The 17680-nt window shown below is 40.0% G+C and overlaps 1 pseudogene across 1 annotated transcript; it reads right to left on the reverse strand.

Moving 5' to 3' along the window:
* Nucleotides 1-14525: 14525 nt before the first annotated feature.
* On the reverse strand, nt 14526-15147 carry LOC147001342 (Ig heavy chain V region 5-84 pseudogene; annotated as a pseudogene). Its single transcript, XR_015045093.1, has 2 exons — nt 15037-15147; nt 14526-14929 (listed from the first exon to the last, which is right to left on the reverse strand). The product of XR_015045093.1 is annotated as an Ig heavy chain V region 5-84 pseudogene (transcript).
* Between the last annotated feature and the right edge of the window lie 2533 nt (nt 15148-17680).

Genomic DNA, 17680 nt, shown 5'->3' on the forward strand with positions numbered 1-17680 from the left:
AGCTCCTTCTATGTAGCCTGGCAAATCCAGGCCAACCAGTAGTCACTGACAGTGAATCTGAGGCTGTACAGGAGAGTATCATGTGCCTTCCAGGTTGCAATAAACCTCCCCTAGACTACACCAGCTTCACCTCCCACTGGGCACCTTCATAGAGAGAATTCTGAGTCAGAAACTGTCACTAACAAAACAAATCAAAATAGAGAAACAAAACTATTTTTCTGTTTCTCATGTGCACACAACAGACAGAATCTTATCTCTATGAATCACCTTTTAAAATAAGGACAAGGAAAACCCAGCCGAGCCCAAAGTCCATGGTGAGTGGTCTGTATTCAGTGCTGATTACTGGATGTGAGGACCTGGGAATCCAGGTTTGGGCTCCTCTGAGAGCTTCAGGGTCAGGACAGAGCTGGTTTTCATGGGTGCAGAGAAGAAATATTTGTATGTCTTCCTGCTGTAGCATGCTTTGGAGTTGGACATGGGCAGAAGAAAGTCCTCATAGCAGATATAAGACATGAAAGACACCGTTTTAAGTTGCAGAGTTGGAAAAATATTTCATAATCACATTTTCTTTGGTTAAGATTTCACCACACTCCATTTAGTTTTCCTGAAAGCATGTGCATAGAACATGGTTTATTTCCATAATGTCATGTGTCCTGGTAAAAATGTGTAATTAAATATCACCACACATAATTGTGTTTCTAGATAAAAGCTTAGCATTTGCCACTGTCTGGGCTACCCATGGGAAATTTTTAACGTGGATTTAGGAATGTATTCTTGAATTTTTAACATTTAAATCTGTTACACATATGTACATGACACAAGAACTCTTTTTGACTACTTCCTAGCATTAAAATAGCAATTTTTCTAAAATATTTATCTTAATTATGTGTATATGTGTTTGTGGGAGCAGTGTAGTGCTCATGGAGGCCACATTCATACTGAGTTTCTTGTACGTACATGTGGTTATAAGGTGCACATTTTGGGTATCAGGAATTAAATCTGGACCCCTCAAAGTTCAATATTCTCTCTTAACTACTGAGCTATCTCTGCCTCACCTGGAGTAACAATGATGACATTCCATCTCATTTTTGCTGTGGCTCTGTTCTCAAAGAACTGAAAATCACATTAATCAGTGTGAAACTGGAGGACACATTTTCAGTGACAACCAGGCACCACCTTATCAAATGAAAGAGAAAGCAATTATCTGAGCAAAGGTAAAATTAGGGCAGGCTGATTGCAGCATAGACAGTGTAGAGTGAGAAAACTATTCAGTTAGATGGGAAGAATTATTTAAATAATAATATATATGTTTATTGGCTATAGATAATAACAGCATATTTTGTTTTTCATATATGGAGAGAGATCTTATGAGTTATCATTCATAATGATAACTGTGTCATCATTAAATTGTGGACATGTGTTGGAAATATTCATGTTAGGGCAGAAAAATACAATTAACGTTAAACATCAATTAAATCAAGTAAATGGCTGAAAGGTGACTAAAACTACAGTCAGAGAGAAATAATCTATTCCCAAATCCCCCCTGGTTTTCCTCACCTACACAGTTGTCCACATTGAGGGATTTTTTTTTTTTTAGTAGATATGAACTCAATTATTTGTTTTTGTTTGACCCTATTAGATTATAGAATCATTTAACAAATCCTTCCACTGTGTGAACAAATTTAGTAGAATGACACTGAAGGGTGGGCTCTAAAATATCTCTGTGGCTGGAAGGAAAACTCACAACTCTAACATTGAAACACATGCTGATAGACTAAGGCCAGGACTTCCTAGATTCCAGAAGAGATCCTGGGAAGTCCCTTTGGGTCCTCAGCGCCCCCTGCTGGTTGTGAGCATCCCTGCAGAGACGTATTTGTGGAGGCTCACACTGGACTTCCCTCACTGTGTAATTGGCACAGTAGTACATGGCTGTGTCATCAGTTTGCAGACTGTTCATTTTTAAGAAAACTTGGCTCTTGGAGTTGTCCTTGCTGATGCTCAGTCTGGATTTGAGAGCTGAATTATAATTTGTGCTTCCACTAGCCCATATTACTCCCAGCCACTCCAGACCCTTTCCTGGTGGCTGGCGAACCCAGTGTACACCATAGCTGGTTAATGAGAACCCAGAGACTGTGCATGTGATGGACAGGCTCTGTGAGGGCCCCACCAGGCCAGGTCCTGACTCCTTCAGCTGCACCTGGGACAGGACACCTGGGGACAAGCAACATCACCATTAGTCACACATCTCCTAGCTGACATGTCTTAGTCCCTCTTCTGAAACCCTGAAACACTTACAGCTTGGGAATGTCACCAGGCAGAGGAGCAGCACCAGGACAGCCATGCTCTGATGGAGGGGATGAGAAGAGGATGGGGCTGCTCATCTTTGTGTGGGCTTTTATCCTCTGCCTGAGGGCTGCTTTGCATTGGGGTGGTTCCTGGGAGGATAAAAGGAAGCAATGAGCAAGGTTTGCAGTTTGCCCTCCTGGTGACAGAAAGTTGCCCTGTGCTTGCTGGAGCACCTGGAGAGGAACATAAAGAACGTTTTTCTGGTACTGTCTGGAGTTCACATTGGATATAAGCAGGAAGTTGTAGGAATTACACTGTGCAGCGCTAGGAAGAAACATGGGAACATTTAGTAAATGAGCCCCCACTCATGTAGTGCAGGGAGATCAGTGCCCCATGCCCTATGTGCAGTTTTTATCTGTGTATAATCCAGAAGAGTATTTAGGATGGAATTGGGCTCTTAGTGATCAGACATTCTACTTAAAGCACTATTTGAGACTATTCTCATGGTGTCTGCGGCCAGATCCATTGTTATCTTGTATAGAAAATAGATTGCAAGGAAGACCAAGCAAGGCATTTAGTCCATTGATCTCACATGTTTATCTAAAAATACCTAAGAGACAGATTTGTACCTCATCTCACTAGGCATAGAAGATACTCCTTGCCACTTAGGGACATGGTACTTGGGGACTAACTTATGCATGTCTTGATTTATGTCAGTCTATATCTCAATGTAGTTTGCTTTCTTTCTCTCCCCTGAGACTATATCTCATAAAACCTCAAATTCATAAATATGATAATTATGTTGGTGAAGGTTGGTGAAGGCTGGGTCACCTGTACATAATAATTCAGAATAAGCAGTACCATGCAGCTAGTCTTGAGTCTCATTAAGTGGAGTACAAAGTAGGCTGAAGTAGTCTACGTTTTGGCAAGAAGTGTAGCAGAAGGCAGGCATGAATGTGGGTAACCTGTGCTTTGAGGTGTTGACCACTATAGAGAACAGATATTGTAGAGCTTTCCTCAGTTCCTTGATAATAAAAATCCCAGGGAAGAGAAGTACAGGACTGGATCCAACTGTACAGTCAGTCTTCAGAGCCTGTGGGTCTGGGTCTATTACTTGTAATTGGAGTCCTCTGCTTTTGGGTTTCTTGTTTTGTTGTGCATAAACTTTGTTTTCTGATTGACAGTGATGGAGACAGGTCTTAACACTGGGGAATATCCTTCCCATGCAAGTTGTGATGGAATTAGTTTAAGTCTACTTACTCAACCTTAGGAGTATATATATATATATATATATATATATATATATATATATATACATGTGTGTGTGTGTGTGTGTATATATATATATATATATATATATACACTCATAGTGATATAAACTCTTAGTGATATATATATATATATATATATATATATATATATATATATATATATATATATACATGGCTGTGTACTCAGACATCAGGTTGTTTATTTTCAGGTAAAGTGTTTTTTTGGCATCATCTCTAGAAATGGTGAATTGGCCCTTCATTGAGACTGGAGAGCAGGTGCTATCTCCGCCATTAAATATTATTGTCGCAAAAGGATGTACCACCTAGATTTTTCCATATCTGGGGTCCATCCCATAATCAGCCTCCAAATGCTGACACCATTGCATACACCAGCAAGATTTGGCTGAAAGAACCCAGATAGAGCTGTCTCCTGTGAGACTATGCCGGGGCCTAGCAAACACAGAAGTGGATGCTCACAGTCAGCTATTGAATGGATCACAGGGCCCCCAATGGAGGAGCTAGCGAAAGTACCCTAGGAGCTAAAGTGATCTGCAATCCTATAGGTGGAACAACATGATGAACTAACCAGTACCCTCTTAGAGCTCGTGTCTCTAGCTGCATATGAATCAGAAAATGGCCTAGTCGGCCATCAGTGGAAACAGAGGCCCATTGGTCATGCAAACTTTATATGCCTCAGTACAGGGGAACAACAGGGCCAAGAAGTGGTAGTGGGTGGGTGGATGAGTGGGTGGGGGAGCATGTGGGGGACTTTTGGGATAACATTGGAAATGTAAATGAAATAAATACCCAATTAAAAAAGAGAAAAAAATGAAAAATATCATGATTATGTATAATAAATTGTGATTATATAGGTTCATCCCCATTAACTTCCCTCTTCTTCCTTTCGTTCCTAATAATCCTTCTGGCCTCGCCTTGTCTCATGTCTCTTTGTTCCTTCTTTCTCTCTTTTCCTGATTTCTATCTTCCCTCTCTTCTTTATCATATTGGGTTTAATATCCATTCTTTGGTGATTATGCAACCTACTCTACCCACAAGCGTTGACTAAAATGAAGAAGTCCAAGTAGAGGACGCAGGGCTGGAATATGTCTGCTCATGAGGACACCAACTCTCAACTCCTTCATCTATATGCTAAGTTTTAGTCTACTAATTCAAATCTCAGAAAAGTTTTAGAAATGAAAAGAATTATGAGACTTATGTCTTGTTTGAGATAAAACTTGTCCTAACATTTGACAGGAAGCAGTGATGTTTCAAATACAATCTTTAGAAATCAAGTGGAGGAATATATTTTTGAAATATTTCTATTTGAATTTAGATCTCATTTATAGTACACAAGAACTCAACCATTGGGATAATTAGTAGCATTGAGGGAGAAATTTTTAAAAACATTGATTTTAATTATGTGTATAGGATTATATGTGGATAGTGTAGTGCTCATAGAGTCAAAGGGAGGGCACCAAGTCCACCGGACTTATACTTCATTTTGAGCTGACCTCTATTTAGGGTTTACAATCTCAAGGTTCCTTTGCTTCTTCATGATCTGATGCTGGTAATGGAAAATAATTACTTACCCATTGTGATGGTCTGCATTTTAATAAAGTAAGAGCTCACTTCAAACTGATAAACAATGTGATGTATATTTAAAAATATCACTGTGGTTCAAGTCCTTGCCACAGAAGAACTCTTTCATGGGATATAATCTCTGACCTTAGGTCTCCATGACTACAAAATGATCTGAGTGTGGCATGGAACCAGTATTCTCTCCATGGAGGAGTTCACTGGGAATATGATCACGGAGGCTCACTGGACAATTAGTTTAGCCAGTGGTGCGATACACAACTAATAATTGAACGTGCCTTAAAAAATATTCAGATTTTTAGAGAAAGTTATCACATGTCAAAATGTACACACGTATGCCTACATACACACACAAAGTGAAGGAGGGAGGAATGGGGACAAAGACAGAAGTAGTGAAGGGGGAGAAAGGGCAAAGCAGATAAAATGGATAATGCATCAGTAGGACAGAGTATAATATGTTAATGAAAATATATATCACAATGCAAAGTTGATTTTTCAAATAAAAATTTGGACACTTCAAGGATTACTACACACTATACGTGTCGACAGAATCTTTAAATGTGATATGGGTAGGCAGCAGAAACAGAGGAGTACGTCCCTGTATGCCTCTTTTTTTTTAAAGATTTATTTATTTATTATATGTAAGTACACTGTAGCTGTCTTCAGACACTCCAGAAGAGGGTGCCAGATCTCATTACGGATGGTTGTGAGCCAACATGTGGTTGCTGGGATTAGAACTCTGGACCTTCGGAAGAGCAGTCGGGTGCTCTTACCCACTGAGCCATCTCACCAGCCCTGTATGCCTCTTTCAACAGGCTCTTGTGTGACTCAGAACTCTCTGAGGTCTCAACTCTCCGTTCTTGTCCTGATCAGTCTTCAGGGATGGTTGTGTCTGAGCTCACATCAACATCCATTCACTGTATATCCTACACATTCATACATGGCTGTGTCCTCAGTCTGCAAATTTCCAGGTAGAGGTTTTCTTGGCATTGTCTCTGGTGACAGTGAATTGGCTTTTCATGGCTTCAGCATAGTTGATGGAACTATCTCTTTTAATGTATGCTCACCACTGAAGACCCTTCCCTTGAGGCTGGAGGACCCCGCTTATAGTAATCACTGAATGTGAATCAAGAGGTTTAACATGAGAGTTTCAGGGACTTTTAGACATCACTATGCCTTCCCTGGACTTCATCAGCTCTACCTCACCCTGAACACCTGAAAACACAGAGTATTGTGGGTAGAAATCTATCATAGAAGTCCAGCATCTTCCTATCCTGGTCATAGAAATATGAGGCAGCTCTTCCCAGTGAAATCCTTTCTCAACAATAAGAAGGAGAAACCAGATGAGCCCCAAGGCTATGGTGAATGGTCTGTGTTCACTGCTGATCAATGAATGTGAGGATCTGGGAATCCACGACTTGGCTCCTCTGCCAGAGATTCAGGGGTCAGGGCAATATTATTTTCATGGGTACAAAAAATAAGTCTTATTTGCAACTCTTCCTGTTATAGCATACTCTGAAGTTGGACCCTTGAGAGAAGGCAGTGCTCTAAGAAGATATAATATATCAAAGACAATGATTACAGTTATAAATATTTAAACAGTAAAGTACCTCTGTATACACTTTTATTGTTAAGAATTACCACACTTCTTCTAGTTCCTGATTCTCCATATTCAAAGAACATGCTGTGTTTCTATAATGTCATGTCTCCTCAGTATAGTATGAAAATAAAAGCAGGACACATAGTTGTGTTTCCATACAAGAGCTCAGTCTTTCCCACTCTGTGGTCTTGACATGGCTTCTCCTTGATGTGGATCTTTGACAAAGTCTGAGCTTCCTGGAAAAGTTAGCAACACCCCTTTCCTATGAGAGGGACACTTAGGACATTTCTGAACTTTATTCATTTCAGAGAGATGCTTCCCTCAGCTCATCAGGGCTTGTGAATGAGGCATACTTTGTCACTGTGTGATTATTGAACAGAGATTACTATGAAGACATATTTACAGGAAACCTATTTGTTTGTATCCTCCAGTTCTTTCTATGATCCCTACTAACTATACCATTTTCTTCTCTTTATTCACTGGGCACCTCATGACTATTTCTTTTTTTTTTTTTTTACTCGTGTGTGTGTGTTTAAATCAAGTTTCATTCCTCCACTTTTATATTCTGAGAATAACTTAGGCTATCAATTAATTTTTGTAACAAGACACTATATCTTGCCATCAACATAGCATTTTCAGTAGACTTTGGATTTCTTTCCACAGTTCCCATGCTTCCCTTCTTCTCATCACTTTCTCTCACCACACCACACGTTTCTTGTTAAAGCACCAGCATTTCCATGCCCACAGATATGGGCAGGGATTTTTCTTTCCAATCCATATTAGGTATTTGACACAGAGATTGTTTTCTGTTTTGTTCACATCTCATCTAGCCTCAGAGAATACTGAGAAAGAGGTGGCAGAAAGACCATGAGAGGTGGAGCACGGGGAGGAGTGTTGTTAAATACTGTCTTCTGGAGATGACCTGCTTAAACAGTGAAGGATTTATAACATGTAGGAGGAGCAAGTTAGCATGTTCTGCCTATCTGCCTGTAATGATTCATGCAGGCACTTTTGCGTTTACTAACCTAATACCTGCCTGAGGCTCAGAGAAGAACAAAGAGTGTGTGACCTTGGCAGCCAAGTAGATAGTGGCAACCATATGGAGATGAGCATATATGAGCAGAGGTGTTATGGGCAGAAGGTATAAAGGCATTCTTTACTATAGCAATAAATGAGTTGGCTTTGACTTCTCATCTGGCTCCCAGAATCTGTGTCATTGATTTTGTGTCTTCTTATCCACTACCCCTAAAGATAAACTCAGGGAGCCTAAGGCTAAAACAATATCTGGCACTGGAACAGGGTTAAGAGGGACCCTTATGTACCCCGTTATGATTCCAATGCTTCTATTTGCTCACATCAATTGTTTTATGAGCACAGGTTTTGTCATGTGCCAACCACCTTGATTTGGCCTTTCATTGTTCTTCCTTCATTGATATACTTCCTCTATTGTGGTGTGGTCAAAGTGACCCCCTTTTGGTCGATTCTTGATAAGTTGACCCCTTTCTGTTCTTAGTTATAAGAACCCTGATGGTGAATGTGAGGGCTTCTTTGTTATTCTCTGTCTGACTGTGTATGTCAGTTCTGGTAGGGTACATGACTTTGGATTTGGTTCATGTCTTCTCCACATAAAAACTGACAGCCCAAGAAACAGAAGAACGAAGGATTGGCACCAAGTGTCCCTTTCCTATCTGAAGACATCTTGTGGGCATAAGGCCATAGCCTAATAAAGTGCAGAACATCCCTCTAAGCACAAGACATAAGCACACATAGTCTGTCTTGTTTGTGATAGTTTTGCTTGTCTGTCCAAATTCAACCTGTTTTGCTGGCATAGACATGGAGAATCTGCCCTTTTATGTTAAGGAACCCTAAATATGATTTTGGTAGGAGAGGCCTAAAGACTAAAATATCAGACCTTGTGGGACTTTGGAATGTGGCTGAAATTCTGGCACCTAGGATCTCACCCAAGAGCATGTGGGACCCCAATATGTGAATTATAGTGCTCTTCTTCACTAGCAATCAAGAAAGTAACTCAGGTGTTACCTCCTGTCTCTTGTCTGTTTAGATTTGTCAGGCTATCATAGCAAGTCTTAAATCTTCCTTCCTTGAGTAAATGGTCAAGTATACAATAAAGGTTGTCAGGAATAGGCCAGTACTGACCTCTCCATTCCCACAGCACTACTGTCCCCAAGGAGGGCAAGCACCTGCTGCACCCTCCTGAGGAGGAGGAGGATTACATGCCCCCTCACAATACTTACCCTGTGCCAACACCACTATAGCCAGCTTTCTCATACTGCTGTTCCCCCAATTGATACACCTCTCACTCAATACAAGTGGTGCAAGATGCTGGAAATTAGGCATGGGAAAAACCTGCCCAACCCCTCCCCTGTCATACCCATGACCTTTAAGATGGTGACAGACCCTTGATAATCTCCCAATCCTGGCATATCAAGTCTCTCCAAGATGGGATACATCCTCTCCCACTATGGCCAGACAAGGCAATTCTGTTGGGAATATATTCTACAGACAATCAATAGCTTTAAGAAGAACACCTGCTCCAGTTGGTGCAATCCACATAGAGTCTAAGCTGCACATCTGCTACATATCTACCAGCAGCCTAGGTCTAGCCAATGTGTGCTCTTTGTAGGGTGACTCAGCCTTTGAAAGACTTCTAGAGCCTAGGTTAGATGAATCTGTTGATTTTCCAGTAAAGTTCATATCCACTTTAAGGCCTTCAATCCTTCAGCCAACTCTTCCATAAGAGACCCTGAAGTTTACCCAATGTTTGGCTTTGGGCCTCTGTGTATGTTTCAGATATCCAGGAGGGGAGTCTATTCTGTTCGCAGCAGAATTTGAACATAGGAACTCAACTCTCACAACACCATATAGTGATACAACTCCACTATCAAGGCTACACATACTACAAAAAGACCATACGTCTAAGGAGTGCCACTTTCTATACACCAGTCATATTCAAACCACCACAAACCTCAATAACCCATTTCAAATGTTCTTGGTCAAAAGTGAAGTCTTTAAGAATTAGGAAGTTAAATGTTGTTTCCTAAATATATATGGTCCAACCGACTTCCTGTTCATTGTATTTCACCAAAGTCTGATCCTCAGCTGGGTCCTGTGTAACATGATCCTGGACGCTCTTTCTTTAGCCTTGTGTGGAGCTGTTCATCTTACTATTGTGTGTTCAGATCCAGGATTCTAGTAATCTCATCAATCTGGCTTCCAAATCTTCCTCATGTGGCTTCTCTGAATAACACTTCTCTAGCTCAAATGTGAGACACTAGGTTCTTTCAGTCAGTATCAACATCTGGGCTCTGGTCACAGTTTTTTCAAATTAAGCATCACCCGTGCTACTGGTGTTTATTTGAACCATGGTAACAATGCCATTCTATGCACATTTAGACTTCAGTCCACATATTCTATTCTGACACATTAAATAGAAAGAATTTTAAAGTTTACCTCATGACCTTTTAATTTCCAGCAACTGCTTAAGAAGTAAACTACTTGTAATCATAATCATGTTTTAATTTTGAGTTAGATTGTGATGGATTCACAAAGCATGAATCTTCTTGGAATTCAGCTTTTTTCTCTGCATGCAATTTAGGGGTCATACTTTAAGATCTAATATTTCAGAATATTAACCTTTGCCACCAAAATTATCTTAAAGTGTCGATGTTAATTAACACCTTTTTTTTTTTTTTTTTTTTTTCTTTTCGAGACAGGTTTCTTTGGGTAGCCCTGGATGACCCGGAAATCACTCTGTAGATCAGGCTGGCCTCAAACTCAGAAATTCGCCTGCCTCTGCCTACCATGTGTGGGAATTAAAAGCATGTGCCAGGTTGCCTGGCTTAATTAACACTTTTTAGAGAGCCAATAAATTCATAAAAGAAAACCATCTCCTCATGTTTATATACATATGTTATATGTATATAAACATAATTTGATGTTTATTTGTTTATTATCTCTGAAATCAGGACTAACATCATTGTTAGTTTTTAGTACAGAAAATTCTACAGAAAAAAAGATTTTATGAGTAAGACAGAGAATAAAGAACTGTCTTGATAAATTGGGAAATAGTGAAGATGTGGAGAGTATTCTCTATATGGAAGCAACACTTGACAGAATTGTCCTGTCAGAAGGAGAATGCCCTAATCATCTTGCCAGAGTTTTCATCCCAGCAATGCTCTGGGGACACTTTCTACAGTAATCATCAAATGAGGCCTTGATTAGGCCATGGTGGTTTCTTTCCACAGATGAATTAAAGTCCTATTGCACAGGCCTATTAATGGCACACGGGATTCTGACTCATTATATTGTTTCTATGAAGAGAGTCTGAAGACTGTGATAACTGTATCCTGAATGACTATCTTAAAGATTGTCATGCAGTAAACTGCGCTGAGCAGTGAGACTGGAGCAGAGCAAGAAACAGAGGCTGGGGTCCTTTGGGTCACCTGTGCATCACGGACTCCTGCCTCAACTTGAAGTACCTCACTGATGATGAAACAAAAATGCTTAGAGTCATTCAAATCTGTGACCTTCCTGCATTAGCCAGACTTCCATTACTCAACATCCTCCACCCTTTCCTCCATTTACCTCCAAGGACACATATTTTTTGTAAAGAATGCAGACATTTTATATAGTTTTCTTTTTTGGAAGATCCTATAAACTGGTAACTTCATATGATTATTGAAAATGAGAACAATATTCTATTGGTGGGCATGAAGTAACAAGGACAACAGTCAGATAAAGGCTCTAAGTCTGGAACATCATCAAAATGTCTACATAGAAGAGTTGCAGGGGAACCAGTGGCCTTACTGGGGGGTTACCACTGCTGTGATGAAGCTCTATGGCAAAGCAACTTGGGCTGAAAATGTTTATTTGGCCAACCTTCTGTATTGCTGTTCATTAGAAAAAAAAAATAAAGACAAGAACTTATTCAGGGTAGGAAATTACAGGCAAAGTCTGATGCACAGGATAAGCATACAAAGTGGAGAAGGTGTTCCAAACATGTGTGCTATTAATTGAAGCCACAGAAAAGATGTGAGATTAATGTGGGCTGGAACTACAGTGTTACATCCCAGTGATCCTGACCACTGTATTTCTGAATTGCTGCACACAGTTTTCATATCTGGATGACAACATATTTGACCTACTGTTTTCAAGACTATGTAAAACACTCTGGGCATAATTTGGCAAAAGGTGATCTCAGAGTGTGGCCACTGCAGGAGCATCCTTCCTTATCAGATACATGTTTCTATCCTTGGCTAGGCCTCCATGGGTGTATGCACAGAACATTATGAGACAATAAAAACATTCTGTATTTAGCTCCTCACAGAACTGAAAGCACGTAAGTCAGACTCTTGGCATACTCACTTAGGTTTAGTATATAATTTTAAAGGCTCTTATGACATGAGACCATGTTGAGGCTTCCAATGTATGTTTATAGGAAATTTTGAAAAGTGATCCCTATTGGAGTGAGGTGACCACTGGAAAATAACAGTGAATCAAACATTTCTGAAGAACTAACATCCTAGCACTCCTTTGGGCAGTGAAAGGAATTAAAGGGGACATATTCAAGGAAGTGAGATGGGGCCTTGGTGATGTTCTATATATTGTAGACAGGTCAGCCCTATTGCTGTATCTCTTATGGAAATTCAGGGATTTAATTACATGTGACTCCCCTCTTCATTTGCTTTAGTTCTACAGTCTTCCACCCTGTGCTCCATGGTTCCCAAGTCTCCTTTTTCTGTATAAGCACATCTATTTTACAAATGTACAGAAATTATGAGAACTTTGGTGTTTGGTTCTGAGAAGACATCAATTACCAAAAAAAAAATTCTTAGAAATTATTAATCAAGTTGTGTTGGAAATAGAGATGAAATAGAAAAATTGTCAGTCTCAGGGATCATCAGTATCTCTGGACTACAATTTCCAGTTATCCATTCATTCACTAGTGCAGTTGTGGCTGAGGAGGTCTTGTGGGTGTTAAAGACTCATCTTCCTTGCAGAAACAGTGTCCTCACATAGGTGGATGGACCTGATGATGGCACAGCAGGACAGAGAATGTAGAATAATTCTGTAGAACACCTGTGATGGTTCCCAGTAGTATCTTGTAGCTCTCGACCATCTTGGTGAACCCAGGAAAACAGAGACTATTCCTTTTATTTCTCCAGAACTCACAGGAAACCAATTTATTGCAGTTTCAGCTATGCCATTATCACAGGCAACACATCTCCAGGGTAATCTGACAAACTTAGACCTTTTCTCAGGACACATTGTGGTTTGATTGAATGGCCATTATCATCTGGCATCTAATACCTTCATACTCTTCTTGTTTTGTTTTGTTTTGTTTTGTTTTGTTTTGTTTTGTTTTGTTTTGTTTTGTTTTGTTTTTTGAGACAGGGTTTCTCTGTATAGCCCTGGGTGTCCTGGAGCTCACTTTGTAGTCCAGGCTGGCCTCAAACTCAGAAATCCTCCTGCCTCTGCCTCCCAATTGCTGGGATTAAAGGCTTGCGTCACCATGCCCGGCCCTCCTATTCTTTTATATAGTATCTGGTTCATTCAGGGTGGTATGGCCATAGATCCTCCTATTCTTTTGTAGCACCAACACCATCCATTTATTCCCAGAATGCCTTTGTGAAATATTGTTATATTTAGGTTCTAAGTGCCACAGCTGATTTCTTTTGATAAGGAACAACTCAGAATAAGCTAACTATCTGTTATGCCATATCTCTCAGACATCAGTGTTAAAGAAAAATTTTTAGAAACTTGGGGGAAGCAAAGGGGATTAATGTGTTAAAAGGAAAAATGATTTGTCCTATTAAATTATTGGGGAACTATATCTACCAAGTCATAACATGTACAGAGATAGAAAAAGCCGATGTTACCCTTTGAGTGGTTTTGGAGCAGTTTGCAGCAAAATGAAGCTCACTGAGTGTCAGTAGCTACATTGGCCTCATGTCTCAGTTCTGAGGCTTTACACACATTTTGTCACCAGCATCATAGGTGAGTCAGTGCTGAGCTGTTGTATATGATTTGTGTGAGGATGATGGAGAGACTGGAAGTCATCTGGTTCATGGCTCACAGGCCCTGCCTGATTTCTTCTTGAGTCCCACATCATGCTCTATGAAGGAAATCTTACTGAGTGTCAGCCCTGACTCTAGGGTTCCAGAGTCTCAAGGGTTCTTTGGTTCTTTGGGATGTGATCCTGGTCCTCAGAGAGATTCACTTCTGCCTCGTGTGATGCTCTGAGTTTTGTTCAAGCCAGAGTTTATCTTACATTTAAGTCATTTTTAGTGGGGTTGTATATATAGCTCTGTGCTTCAAGTTCTTATCACACCATGAGGATCCGTGTTTAATATCCATAACTAAAGATGGGGTAGTTTTGGTAGTCAATCAATAAGCCCACCTATTAGATGTAGAAACAGTGTGATGATTGGGACTCTTTGGCCAACCGCTCCAGCAAGATACTGATATCTAAGCCCAGTGATGGACTTTATTTCAAAGTCATTGTGTACACTGATAGAAGAAGATATCTCCTTTTAATACACACACACACACACACACACACACACACACACACACACACACACACACACACACAATCAGAGACAAACTGACAGAGAGAGATACAATAGTATACAGAGAGAAAGAGACAGAAACAGAGCAATAAAGAGACAAATAAACACATACAGGTCTACAGAAAGACACAGAAAGATGGGCTGGAGAATGGAGACAATTGTGAAGGCTGTAACTCTCTGTCATTCACAGCTCTGTGTGCTCTCCATGCCCCCTGCTGGTCTTGGGTGCTCTGCAGGAGATTTTAGTTTGAGCTCACAGTAACATTCACTCACTGTGTCTATTGCACAGTAATACAAGGCCATATCCTCAGACTTCAGATTGCTCATTTGCAGGTACAGGGCGTTCTTGGCATTGTCTCTGGAGATGGTGAATCGCCCCTTTACAGTGTCTGGATAGTAGGTGCTATCACCACCATAACTAATGGATGCAACCCACTCCAGCCTCTTCTCAGGAGTCTGGCGAACCCAAGACATGTAATAGTCACTGAAAGTGAATCCAGAGGCTGCACAGAAGAGTTTCAGGGACTGTCCAGGCTTCACTAAGCCTCCCCCAGACTCCACCAGCTTCACTTCACACTGGACACCTGCAAACAGAGAATACTGGTTGAAAAACTGTCACTAACAAAACAAACAACAATTTTTCTCTGTCTCATGTGCATACAACAGATGTCATCTTTTCTCAATAAATTACCTTTTAAAATTAGGACAAGGAAAATCAAGCTGAGCCCAAAGTTCATGGTGAGGGGTCCGTGTTCAGTGCTCATCACTGAATGTGACAAACTGGGAATCAAATCTAGGACTGGCCTCCTCTGTCAGAGCTGCAGGGTTAGGGCCGAGGTGTTTTTCATGGGCAGAGAGAAGACTTATTTGCATGTCTTCCTGCTATATCATGCTCTGGAGTTGGACCTAGTCTGAAGTCACTGATGATACCAGATATAAGGCATCAAAAAACAGATTTCAGTTACAGCATTTGAAACATACTGTAGTTTCATTTTCTTCCTTTTGGTTAGGGATTCACCAAACTTTTTTTTATAGTTTCACTCTGTGAATGTTCACAGAACAAGCTTTGTTTCCATACTGTCATGATTCCTTAGTGTAAATGTGTAATTAAATAGAACCACACAAAACTGTATTTCTAGATATGACCTCAGTGTTGCCAAAGGCTGTGCACAATATGGCTTTTCAGTAATATGGGTTTTGTAGATGGTCACACCTATGAGCTCCTCGTAGCAGAACTCATTCTCTGTGATGGAGCACTCAGAATTTTCTGAATTTTACTTATTTGTGATAGAATGTCCTCAGGGTTTAGAGATTCTTTATATCTGAAGAATTTCAGGTCCCCTTCTGTCTGAGACTCGGGGTTTGCAGTGGAAACATATTTCTTTTTGTAGCAAACTTTCTTGTTTTGCATCCCAAAGTTCTCCCTTTTCTTCCTTTTTTAGTCCCCCTTCAACCATTTTTTTTGGCCATTTTATACCAGGTAACAATCAAATATACTTTTAAAGAGGTTGTAAGAGTTTGCACTCCCACAAGCCATGGGGAGACTTTTCCTTCTCTGAGTCTTTGCCAGCACAAGCCATCACTTGAGGTTTTGATCTTAACCATTGTGACAGATATTAGATATAATCTCAGGGTGTTTTGATTTGCATTGTCCTAATTGCTATGAGTATTGACAATTTTGAAGGTGAGTTGGGGGACTCCATCCAACACCTTAGGGCCTTCTACATCTATTGGAAGTGATCTCTTCAGGGTCTATCTACCACTTTTAGACATGAAGGCTAAGATTATCATCTGGGAAGCCTCTCACATCCCAGGTGTGTTGGACTTTCCAGAGGTTCCCCCTACCTCCCACCTCCATTCAGCTGAATACTTACATTCATTTACCTGGACCTCTGGGCTGCTTTTCAGTGTTCACCCATACCTGATCCTTTCTCCCTTCCTCTCCCATTTCCACCAAATGTCTCTCTCTTCCTCTGCCTCCCTGATTATTTTGTCCATCCTTATATATTGGATTGAAGAATTCAAACGTGGGCTTTCCATCTGATTAAAGTCCTTATGGTCTGTGGGTTTTATCATTAGTATTCTATACTTTTAGTCTAATATCCAACTACCAGTGAGTACATCCCATGCAGGTCATTTTGGGTGTGTTACCTCACTCAGGATTATACTTTTTCATTTGATCCATTTGCCAGAAAACTTTATGATGTTCTCACGTTTTAATTGCTGAGTAGAATACCATTGTGTAAAGGAACCCACATTTTCTATATACAATTTTTGTTTGAGGCACATCAGGATTGTATCCATCTTTTGGCTATTAACAATAAGGCTGCTATGGACATAGTGGCACATATCTCCTAGTGGTATGGTGGAGCACATTTTATGTGTATTCCCAGGAGTGGTATGGCTGGATCTTCAGGTAGAACTATTTACAATTTTCAGATGAACTGCCAGATTGATTTCCAGAATGGTTGTACCATTTTGTAATATCACCAGCAATGGAAAAGTGTCCACATCCTCACCAACATGTGCTGTCATTAGAATTTTTCTCTTCACCATTCTGATTGGTATAAAGTAGAATCTCAGGGTAGTTTTGTTTTGCATTTCTCTGGTGACTACAAATATTGAATGTTTCTTTAAGTGATTCACAGTCATTGGTGATTCCTCTGTTGAGAATTCTCTGGTTAGCTCTGTAGTCCATTTTTAATTGAGTTATTTGCTTTTATGGAGGATAACTTCTTGAGTTCTTTATATACTTTGGATATTAGCCTTCAATGGGATTTAGGGATAGTGAAGATATTTTTCCAATCTGTAGGTTGCCATTTGTTTTATTGACTATGCCCTTTGCCTTACAGAAGTTTTTCAGTTTCATGAGATCCTATCTACCAATTTATGATCCTAGAACCTGAGCCTTTGTGGTTCTGTTAAGGAAATTGAATCCTGTATCAATGAGTTCAAAATTATTCTCCACTTTTTGTTCAATTAGATGTAGTTAATCCAGTATTAGGTTGAAGTCTGCCATTCACTTTGATTTGAATTTCATGCAGGATGATAGATATGAATCTATTTGCATTTCGATCAGCACAATTTGTTAGGGCATGCATTCTTTTTATTATGATTATTATTATGATTATTGGGTTCTTTGTCAAAAATCAAGTGTCCAAAACTGTGTGGTATTATTTCAGTGTATTCAATTCAAATCCATTGATCATCATATCTGTTTCTATACAAATACCATGCAGTTTTAATAACTATTGCCCTACAGTACAGCTTGAGGTAGGGGATGGTGAACTCTCCTGAATTTTTTTCATTGTTCAGGATTGTTTCAGCTACCATCA

The sequence above is a fragment of the Mus caroli genome, unplaced genomic scaffold (assembly GCF_978045245.1).
Source record: "Mus caroli unplaced genomic scaffold, Mus_caroli_1 scaffold_14, whole genome shotgun sequence".
Classification (NCBI taxonomy): domain Eukaryota; kingdom Metazoa; phylum Chordata; class Mammalia; order Rodentia; family Muridae; genus Mus; species Mus caroli.